Here is an 11,824-nt window from a genome sequence, read left to right as displayed (position 1 = left end):
GATTACACTAAAGAAAAACGTGTGCTAAAGTTATTTTTGTACAGGCAGAAGGATCGGCAAAATTTGCTTATTTAATACCCTCGGCCGGTCTACACGCTACCCTACCTAAGGTCTCCATTGGCCTATCATTTTATGTTGGATGATTTTTTGCTGTCCATGCAAGAAGTTTGGATTTAAGATTTTTAAAACTTGCCATGTCTTGAAACATGCCAGACTTTTCAAAGAATTTTTATTTTCTCTTTCAACTTCCATAACATCTAACTGATCCACCACATCATTACGTCGTTTTTAAAAATTTTCTCTAAACAACGAAGGACTATTCTACTCCTCCGTTCTTTCTGATGTTTATAGAGACGGCATGTTTCACTTAAATTACTCTCAGAAGACGTAATAGGTACGATTAGTATCGGTGCATTTGTTTCGCGTTCTATCTCTGGTTATGCAACAAAGTTTTTTGAAAAAAATTAATACCCTCGGAAACAATTTAACATCTTTGAAAATTGCTGACGGTAATAAACATGTTGCTGCAGCCTATATAGTTCCAACTCCTCAACAAAAAAATCTCTTGTGAAAGTAGAAATATCCCATCGTTTAGTAAGTGTAGCGAAATCATGATGTGACACTGTCCGTAATTTGAATGAAGCGCAAGCTAATAAACTGAGAGGCGTGATAAGTACTACCTACTCTTCCAAAATAAAAGAATTCCCTAAAACACCATGCTAATTTGTACATTGCCGGTTTGGTTATGCAGAGCACCCCAAACAATGTGCCTATTAATGAATAAAGTGATTCCACCTTACTTATGTCATCAAGTATTCGTTTAATGGATCACGACAATAGCAAGTGGGTCGATCAATTTGAACAAGCTAAAATTATAGGTGGGCATGGGTAATACTATTATGAGTTTAAAGACCTTACAGCTAAAAGACTATTCCACTCTAAAGACTTACGCGTTGGCTGAGTGAATATTTCTTTTCTTCTGGCGGTATCTGTCTTAGACAAATGTGAAGCAAAAGAAACGGCTTATTCAAAGGTACTTCTCCATAAAATCTTTGAAAGCACTTGTGTCAGATTAACTATGTATCCCCTACTTTGAGCGGTTATCCCCAGCTGCTGATGCCTTTGGTTCGCGCTCGTGCACTTTAGCTGTCTTGCAATATTTATTGCAATTGCAACCCTGTCAGGGATCGTTTACTTCAACGACGGCGATAATAACCAAAGTTGGCAGACCTGAATTATTGCTTGGCCTGGAAAAAAATGGGTAGTCTTGACGGAAGGAATGAGAAGAAAAGAACAGAAGAGCGAGCGACAATTTTGAGTATCGTGACACGAATGAAGAAAAGATGAGGAAAAAGTTTTCTCGAGAAAAACATTCACCACATTTCTTTTTAAAAGCTTTTCGATATTGCAAATGGGATTGAAAAAGTGTGCTTGAAATCTTCCGGAAATTAGGAGAGTTAATTTTAACAATACCAATATTTTACGTAGTGTGACTTTTGGCGATTCAATAATAAAAAAAAAAAATGATTATAAAGAAAAGCGAAGCTTATATTCAGTCTGGTGTGCTTTGCAAAGATTCTTATACGGAGGAAAATTGGTATATGTGTAGAAATTCTGCGGTCTTAATGAAAATAAATTATGGATTGGTTGATGACTCGAAAAAAAAGCTACAAATTATTCAATGCATGTTATAATCACTTATATATGCTAGCCAATATTTGTAATGTCAACGACAGATAGTGAAAAGTTCATTATGTGACAAATGTATGCTTGAAGAATCTAGAACTTAAAGTTCAAATTAAGATATTTTAATTCTTGTACATAGACGAAAACAGCTTTAGATAAAACGATAGTGAAATTCCATATTGAATGAAATTCTTAAGCGAACCCTTACAATAAATAAAATATAGATCAAATACAGCAGTAATTCATATAAAAACTTAGTAAACTATTTAACTCCAAGTAAACATACCTATCAAGAATAATTGGAATTTTTTTATCAATTGAATGAGTTAACGATTTTTAATAAACATTTAAATTGAACCTTTACTGTGAATGATATCCATGGATAATGAATTCAATCGAGACAATTTAGTGTAATATACAGTAAAAGCAAAGAAGAGTGTAGTCATCATGGGGATAGTTATGCATCAACAGAGGTCATCTCCACAACCATTTTTTTCATCGTCATCATCATCAGAATATTTACCAATAGCAACATACACGTTCCGATGCTATCCTCACTGCAGATTTTTTTTTTTTTGTACACTATCTTCTTGTGTATTTGGTTCTTTTAAAAATGTTATAATTTGTAAGCAGTAAATACACGTATACATATTTGAATTTTTCTGTTTTTTTATTTCAAAGGCACACTATGTCCTAACTAGAGCTTCACGTGAAAGATATTTAAATAAGAACCTTTTATTTTGTTTTATAAATAAAAATTCATTTTTTTCATGCGTGTTCATATATAAGTAGCCGAGTAGGCAAAGGATCGCCACTAACAAGTCAATGGCCGTGGGTTTACATCTCAACTGCGGTAGTGTTTTCAATAGAGGCAAGCATACGATCTAAATTATCCGACAGCTTTTAAAACCATATTTTTTCAAATTTATTTAGAAAATATGTAGACAATAAATGAATAAATAATTTTTCCATAAGTTAAATAAGATGATATTTAGTATTTGAGTACTTGACTGCAACTGATTTATTTGTTATAGATTTTGCGCAAAAATGAATAACTTATTTTAGTGCAAAAGTGTTTATTAATTAGATTTATTTTCGCTCGAGTAACAAAATTCTTAATAGATACGTGAACATTTGTAAGTACCAAGAATTTTGGCATGAAAACACTGTTTCTCATGAAAAGTGCTGTTAAAGGAATTTGTCGCGATATTGTGACAGTAAGAATAGTAATCTTCAAGAAGGAGAATATGTTTATTAACAGAAATTGTAATGTTAAGCTTACGGTATTTTGTAGACAAAATTACAATAGAGTAATTTTATGAATAAATCGATGAATCACAACTTTGATAAGCGTGCGTTCAAAAAACCGAAAGAATTATAAAAGAAATTAAGGCAAAATTTTCGCTGAATTATTTATTAAAAATACGCTTTTTCTATTAAAAGATTAAGGTTTGCTCTGTGGGCTTGAGGACCCAACTTTGGGGTCTTCCGTATAAAATCATGGGCCGATAGACACTATAGGTAGATCAGAACATCGAGTGTTCCTGGGCTAGTTGAAAAAAGATATTGTTGTTTTTAAGGTTTTATACTATATCGCAAATGTGTGTCAGGAGATATTAATCAGGAACAGTTATGCCGTTTAATCGCCCATAATCTTCCTAAAGTGGAAGGAAGTACTTGACGTTCTACGAATGCCTGATTTCACCAAGAATTAAAAATAAGTTTATGAGATGTTTTATTTAATAGAGTCTAGCCGTCTAAGTTCTGAAAATGGAAGGACGTCTTCAGTCTTAAGCTGGTGGGCTGTTTTGTGCTTAATAGCTCGGTATACCCCAGTTCTGTCATTAAATTCGGATAATTACTTGGTAACTCTAAAAAGTCATTTTGTGTTGAAAATAATTTGGGTAAAAAAATTTTGCATGCAGCTAGTATGGTGTTAACAGACAATTTAGCGAGTGTATTCACTAAGCGTTTGTTTTTAACATCGATTAGTAGTCCGCATTTGCTAGTAAAATCAGCTCCGGTGATTGGTCTGGAAAGGTCAGCAATTAACAAAGCAAACGGAAATTCGCGGCGAAGATTTAAATTAAAATTTGATAGCTTCTTGTAATATATATTAACTGCTGAACTGTTAAAAAAATGTCGGCCGATCTCTTATTATATTTGAACATAGATGATTGAAGGATGAAAAGTTCTGCACCACTGTCAATGAAAGAATTTATTTTATTATCGCTATCAAAAATGAAGAGGAGGCGTTGTGTATATTTGTTTTTTTTATAATTAATCACTTATGGCTCTCTTACTAAACTTATGATATCTACAAAGCCAGAAAGATCTACCGTGGAAACATGATCTTGACCTAAAACCCGCTGCCCTGTGCTCACGTTGACTCTATTTGGATTTAAGACCACTTATTTCAAATGTCCATTTGTTTAAGTTTTTACATTATAGCGTTTAAGTTATGATTGAATTCTGAGTAACTATATCATTTACGTTTTTTGAGATTGATGCAGTAGCATTAATCTCTGAAAAATTTGAGACCTCGCAAATTTCATTACAAAATTGAACTAGTTCATTGATATCTTTAACATTGGCACCAGTAAATGCAAAACTTAGTTTTTTGCCCAATTTTTTTAATCATAACTTCTTAATAATATCACGAGTACAGTGAGATCCGCCTAGGATGGCTGAACTTCGATTGGACAATATCGGACAGTACTTTGTCCAATTTGAAATTTTCGCTTTTCGATAAATGTTTTCTTTAATTCCAGGTATTTCATTGTAGTCGGAAGATCATGCATAAAATGAAGGACGCACAAGATTATTTCTTGGGAAAGGGCAATAAGAACACACTCGTATTTGGCTGTGTCTTGCGTGATACCTTTGGCAGCAAATTGTGTTTTCGTTTGGGCAAACCAAATATCCGGCAACTAGACTAAAAGGGGGAAAGCTTGATGGAACTTATATTATTACTTCTCAGCCAAGGGATGCCTTCTATTCTAATTTATTTATATATTTCTCTTTGTGTTGCCTAACATCGCATTGAACTACAATGCATTGCATTGCGGCCAGTTGTATCGCCGTCAAGTCGAATTGAATTGAATTACTATAAGATGCAATAACGCGTAATTTTTGGTTTAATAAGTCGTATTCAGATCCTAGCGTACAATAACACGGTTCGTCTGCTCTATACTTAACGAATTGTAAAGCAGGTAGGTGTCATAGTTTGTCTCCATTATAGCACATTTAGGGAATATTCACGATTATAGATTATTTTATTTTTATGAAAATGATTGTCGTAGCATTTTTATCTGTTTTTCTATTTTGCTTAAATTGTTGTGTGATTTGAATTGGTTTTCTGTGCATTTATATTTTAAATTGCAGTAAGCTTTAGCTCAAATCGAAGGCAAGAGTTAGTCTTGGGGGTACGCATTTTGATTTTAATGACAGATAACCAAATGCTCATAATTCTCTTTTTATAGGAATTGTTTTGTTTTGCCACGATTTGTAGTATTCTATGAGTGTTTTTGACGAGTTTTTTAATTAATTTGTTTGCTTATGTTTCTATGAATTTTTTCATTCTGACTCCTGACTGATTTCTTTTTAAAAACTTGTGAATTACCAATAAGAATAGGGCGAATAATTTATGCAGTGCCTGTGTCGTCAGATGAAGAATGCATCATTTTTACGCTTTCAAACCCCCATTACAGCAAAATTTATTCAAACATCCATTGAAAATAAACAAACTTTCTGAAACAATGGTACAAAATGAATCAGACAATTCTTACATTTTATGTAGATAAGCTACTTCAAAAAAAGACTAAATAATTTAATCTTGCGGCCCAACGAAAGCAACGTTGGAGGAGAATTTCCGAAGAAAGATTAAAGAATTATGATGAATTTCATTCAGTAAAATTAACAAACTTAAAAGTAGACATTCGTTAAATGAATCGACAGGATGATGTGAAAGAAATGCAACACTTTTAGTCCTAGTGAAGGTAATGAAACTAGGAAAAAATTTGCCTAAACGAAAAGACGTATGATTGGAGAAACCATCAAACACTTTAAACAACTAAAAAAAGATTCCAGATGTATCATTGGTGCAAATGGTAATGTTGTTAAAGGTCTTCTTGATATAGAAGCAACCTTGTGTGTAATGGGAAAGCGATGCGAAGAGCTGGAAAAGAAAATTGTTTGCGACATTCACTTTACATATAATATGATAAACATTGTAGGCGAACACCCACACCGATTGTTGGGAAAAGTAAACTAAAACAAGAAATCCCGTAATATCACAAAAAGAATCACGTCTCATCTCTGCTTGGAATTGGAAAAAGAGACACATTTTGAAAGAGATTTTCGGCATGAATTCAATCTGTTACCAAATTCATTCCCAATTAAAGAAGTAGATATACTAAAGTTACAAGAAAATATGAAAGCAGATACAGAAGACCACATATGTAAGCCGAATTTGCTCACGTGGGATCAAAAGGACGCATTAAGAGAAATTATAAATAAATTACATACAACAAACGAGATAAAATTGGTGGAAGTTTCAATAAAAGATCAGCATTGTCTATTATCTTCAACGGTATATATATATAGTCTACGACGCAATAGATAATATGTCGTCACTTGAAATAACAGAAGAGAGCGAGAGTCTTCGACACAAAAGAACAACTGTTTTGCGCAAATTAAACAAAAATCGATTCCCTTTAGATGTACAGCCGTCAAATGAACTGCCTAGAAACGATACCTATCTACTGCAAAATGAAGAAGAATTTATGAGGAGAACGAGTGCGACATTGTAAAATTGGTTTTAATTTTATTTGTAATATTTGCTAAAAACACAAACCTGAAGAAGGTCGTAGTGTTAATCTCGTTCGTTATTTCGTTGGTAGATAATTGATGCATAGAAAAGTTTTTGTTAACGTGTGAGGAGATGAAAAAAGAATTCTGGAAACAAAGTAGGAAAAAGAGAAGATGCTTGTGTTGGGTGAATTCGACAATCTAGACGACTATATATATATATTTGTGCTTTTAAGGTCAATGTGAGAGTTCTGTTCTATTTGCGATCCCTTCTAGCCAGCTAAGCAGAAATATTTCCAATTTTGTGTTGCAATTCGAAGACTTCAAATATTATGCTCAATCTTTACGAGGTGACGCATACAGGCGCTTACATTAAATATATATTGTTCATAATTGAAAGCAAACAAATCTTGTCTTCAATACGAACACAAAAAAAAATGTGAGCTTAATAGGAAAGAAAGTATTTGAGAAACCATATTTAAGCGCTAAAAATTTGTGCGGGATATATATTAGCTTGGGGAAAAAGAAATCCATTACTTTTATATGAACTTCAGGACTTTATTTAACATGCTTCGGATTGCCCGATTTGGGTCAAATATGCACCGTTTTGTTTTACGATTTGTTGCCATTTTAAAGGTAACTTCAAAATGCCTCTCTCATAGAAGTCCTGGTCTCTATTTGCAGAAAACTCTAGTAGTCAATTTTCACAATTTTCACAGATTCCAATTTTTTATCTTTAAAGAAATTTTGCAATGCAAAAAAAAGATGATAATCGCTTGGTGCCAAGTCCGGACTGTATGGCGGATGGATTAAAACTTCCCAACCAAGCTCCCGAAGTTTCTGGCGAGTTACTGTAGATGTGTGTGGCCTAGCGTTGTCCTGGTGGAACACGACACCTCTCCTGTTGGCCAATTCTGGCCGTTTCTGGTCAATCGCTATCTTCAAACGGTCCAGTTGTTGACAGTAGAGAGCAGAATTTAGCGTTTGGCCATATGGAAGCAACTCATAATAAATAATCCCCTTCCAGTCCCACCAAATGCATAGCAAAACCTTCCTGGCCGTTTGAGGTGCTTCATCGCTCTTTGACCACGATCGTTTTCGCACAGGGTTATCGTATGTGATCCATTTCTCATCTCTAGTCACCATCCGCTTAAGAAATGGGTCTATCTCATCCCGTTTGGCCAAGGCTTCGCAAATGGAAATTCGATCCATCATGTTTTTTTCTGTTAATTGGTGTGGCACCCAAACATCGAGCTTCTTTTTGAATCCAGCTTTGTGTAAATGGTTTAAAACTGTTTTATGGTCGATTTTTAGCCCCTGGGCGATGTTACGGCTGCTAATATGCCGGTCAACTTCGATCATTTCTCCGATTTTAACGACATTTTCGACGACCGGCCTACCTGTGCGAGGTGCAACTTTAACATCAAAAATTCCTGAACGGAATCTACGAAACCAAAATTGCACATAATTGGCTGTTACAGTATCGGAACCATAAACACCATTCACAATTTTAGCCACCTGGCTTGCATTTTCGCTTTTGTCAAAGAAAAACTGTAAAATGTACCGAATTTTCTCTTTGTTCACTTCAATTTTTAACACGCTGTAACTCACAACTGAATGCACCAAACAAAAACAGCAAAAGAATTTTTTTTACTGCGAAATGTCACCTTTCCAACGAGCATAAATCTGAAATTGTTTGATCGATACTTTACGAGAAATCTATCAGTGCAGCCATCTGCCGAAAAAATAATGGATTTATTTTTCCCCAAACTAATATATATATAAATAAATAAATAAATAAATATAAAATAATATTAAGGAATGGTTTGCAAGAAATACATTTCAAAGAAAAACTCATCAAAAATTCTGTGTTGGAATTGTTGGCGTTGCTACCATTTTCAGTAACCGTTAAAGTGTACGAAAAACGGTTCTTCTTATTGTAGGAAACTTGCATGAATTGGAAATATGTAGAATGTTAGAAACTATTGTAAATGATCGAGTAGTTGGCATTAACTTGGATCTGTCTTTTGATCGTTTGATATGGTGTTTTCGCTTTTACTTTGGTAAGGTACGTCTGAAGTTCTAACACCGCTATAGAAATGCAGCTTATCCATCAAGAAGATGAGTATCCAGTACATTTATTGGAGTTTTCTTAGTTTCAATGAAGCTTTGGGGAAAGTTTGAGTTCAAAGAGTACTCAGACCACGCTTCCAAATATCTGGGTTGGCTTGATTAAGGTCACGTTAACAGTGCAGGTCTCAATAAATATGCGATCCTTGCCAATTCATTGATTCTGCTCCATACCACTGTCATTGCAGTGCTCATATGAATTATCTTAGAATATTCTTGGAAGTTGAGAAATTTCCTCAATTTTCTTCCCAAAATTTCGCGTCAACGTTTTTATATGATAAGAGGTTTTTTGTATGATCAATGATGTCTTTTGAGAACATGTCATAAGTTTATTTCTTCCTTTCTGGCCAACATTGACTTGCAATTGCGCCAAGGAAGTGATGAAGGTTTAATGTGGGTCTCAAATTGAAGTAATTGCCGGATATGTCGCTAAAGTTTTAATTGCTATTATTGTATTAAAAATTGGTTTATCTTAAGAAATGCGTTTTAATAAATCAGTTGGTGTGCCATATAACCTCCGCTTTGTTATTGAAAATTTGATCAATAATTGTGTTTTCAAAGTTTTTTGTGAGCATTGTGACATAATCAGAGCAAATGGAGTGGTTCGGTTGGTAAGGGGTTTAAAAGGTTTAGGCAGTAAATGGTTTAGTTCTTAATGTCTAAGATGAGTTTTCCCTATGTTATGGTAGCTTCCAGTTTGGATTTTTAGTTATTCCCGCAATTGTAAATACCTAGGGTGGCCTTTTTCTAAATGATTTTGCAATTGACCGAAGGCATTAGTACATTTACCATGGCGGGGAAGAAGAACGCACGTATTGGTCGACCGTCACCACGTTGAAAATTTTTGGGTCTCACAGGACTTAGGATGTAATGTTTAAGTTTATGTTTGTACCAACCAACATCTACTTTAGGCGGGGAGAACAATTTTGACTCTTGTGGAGCGAAATGTGTCACAGGTTGAACGTTAATTACATCTTGAAACCTCGTCTGGGAAAGTATTTAGGCTTCAAGAATATGATTTAGACAAAGGACGTGCATTGCCCTGTTCGCTGAGTTTGACGTTTAATGCAATTTTGACGAAAATGGGCGCAAGTTTCAAATAGTTTTAGCCGTTAAGATCTCTGTAGCGAGAGGATTGCGAGAAAGAACTACTAAACTTCTGTGATGCAAAAGCAAAGTCGCAATCTCAGCTATAATATTGACTACGCTTAGTTTTACAATATCAAAAAGATTTAGTTGGGACTTTTAATTAGGTTTACATGTAATAATGATAAATTTTTTGTTAATTAACAATGTGTTGATTGCCAACAACGCTGGAAAATCAATAGTTTGTTTAGATTTTTTCTTAAGAAAAGGAGCTGGATTCGATAAAACCTAAAATTAGTTAGGACTCTTAGCCGGCCCCGAAAGGATCGTGGGATTTAAATGTTGACCACTTATTTATAAAAATATATAATGAAGACATTCACCGGTCAAAAACAAAAGTGCTGAGTTTTAATTTACATTTGGTAGCTGCCGATGAAAAATATATCTATTACGAAAGTGCCAATATTCTTTTTTTCAAATTTCCTGTTTTGTTACATATATGACTACAAAGGAATGAAATATTGCAAAAAATATTACCATGTGCTCGACGGAATAAAAACAAAACGTTCCACAGTTTCTTGCGTTTTTATAGATTAAGAAATTAGTTTTAATAGTTCAATATTTCATTGCGATAAGGCAGGCCAAAGGTGAAGCTAAGCAGGAAGCTTAGGATATGTTAATGATAAGAGGACCGATTGATTAAACAGATCGACATACATTCATAACGCTGAACAGAGGTAAGTCTACCAAGCATGAAAGAAAGAAATACCTGACATATTCTCCCTAGCCTATAACGTTGTTAATGTAAAAAAATAATCCATGTATATTAGTGTAGAGGTCTGGTCAGCCTGTATCATCATCATCCATATCAAAAACGCTGATGTAGTTAGGATAGTGGGGCTGCTAGTGGAATTTTTTATTGCTATTGCTAGTGAAATTTAGAAAAATTTTTTTTTGTTATTTAGAAATTAGAAATTTGTAACGTGTTATTCTTTTTTTTTTGCGCCAGTGAAGCTCCTCTACTTCCAGAGACTAGGTTCCAGACAATTTTTAAAGAAAAAGAAGAGACGTACCGAAAGGTTGATTAGCGCTTTATTACTAATGCTATGCTTCCATTACTTAACTACTGAGCTTTATACCATCGGGTGCACAGTGACACTCCTGCACCCTATGGTAATTACGTTACAGGCCCGCAATTTTGCTTGCTCTGCTTTACTATACTCCTGAACTCGACTGTTGATCCACACACCCAGCTCGATTTTGAAAGACTCTCGCGAAGTCCACCCAAGAGTCGCAAAAGTTAATGGCATAGCACGTTAATCATATTCATCGCACACAATACAGATACTTATAAATCAAACCGTGTCGTTATTACCCTAGCGAAAGTGACGGATAGACACAAAACTTGCCTAACTAGCCCGATAGGCGTGATATTACGCTCATAGCCGGTCTTTACGCCACTCTTCGTATGGTCTCCGACTACATTTTTATCTGGAGATTCCAAACTTATGTACTTAGACCATAAACATATTTTCCTATTACAAGCAAATATTCCAACTCATTTTTAAATATTTAAAAGTAGATATTTATTAATAATATTAATAATAAAAAAAATGTTCCTAAACAACTATTTTTCATATCTTAAATTTGTTCTTAAATATATGAAATAGTTATTGAACGTTTAAAAAATATGTATTAACTGAAATATTGACAATAATATATGTATGATGTACAAACCCTTACGTTAAATTACAAACGAATGAAATATTAAAAATATGATAACCGCAGATTGCCGCTTATTCGGCTGTGGTTGTTTATCATGAAGGCAATGGTCGCAATTATGATCATTAACCTTTATCATAATCTTAATCAGCTTTATAATGATCTTACTGTTTCAAAGTAACTAAATAACTAACGCCGTGTCTTATCTAACTGTCTCGTAGTCCGGGGGAGATGAACTATGCTTTGATGAGAAGCATAGATGTGCCGAAACTCTCACCTCCCAGCGGTGATCCCCGGGCAACGGCTTCGGCCGGCTAAGAAGAGTTTAAGGTTTTGGGCTGCTAACTCGGCGACGAGTTTCTGAGAGATGGTGGAGGGGTTGGCTGGAAGA

This window comes from Glossina fuscipes, unplaced genomic scaffold (assembly GCF_014805625.2).
Source record: "Glossina fuscipes isolate IAEA_lab_2018 unplaced genomic scaffold, Yale_Gfus_2 308, whole genome shotgun sequence".
NCBI lineage: Eukaryota > Metazoa > Arthropoda > Insecta > Diptera > Glossinidae > Glossina > Glossina fuscipes.
Note: the sequence above shows the minus strand (reverse complement) of the source record.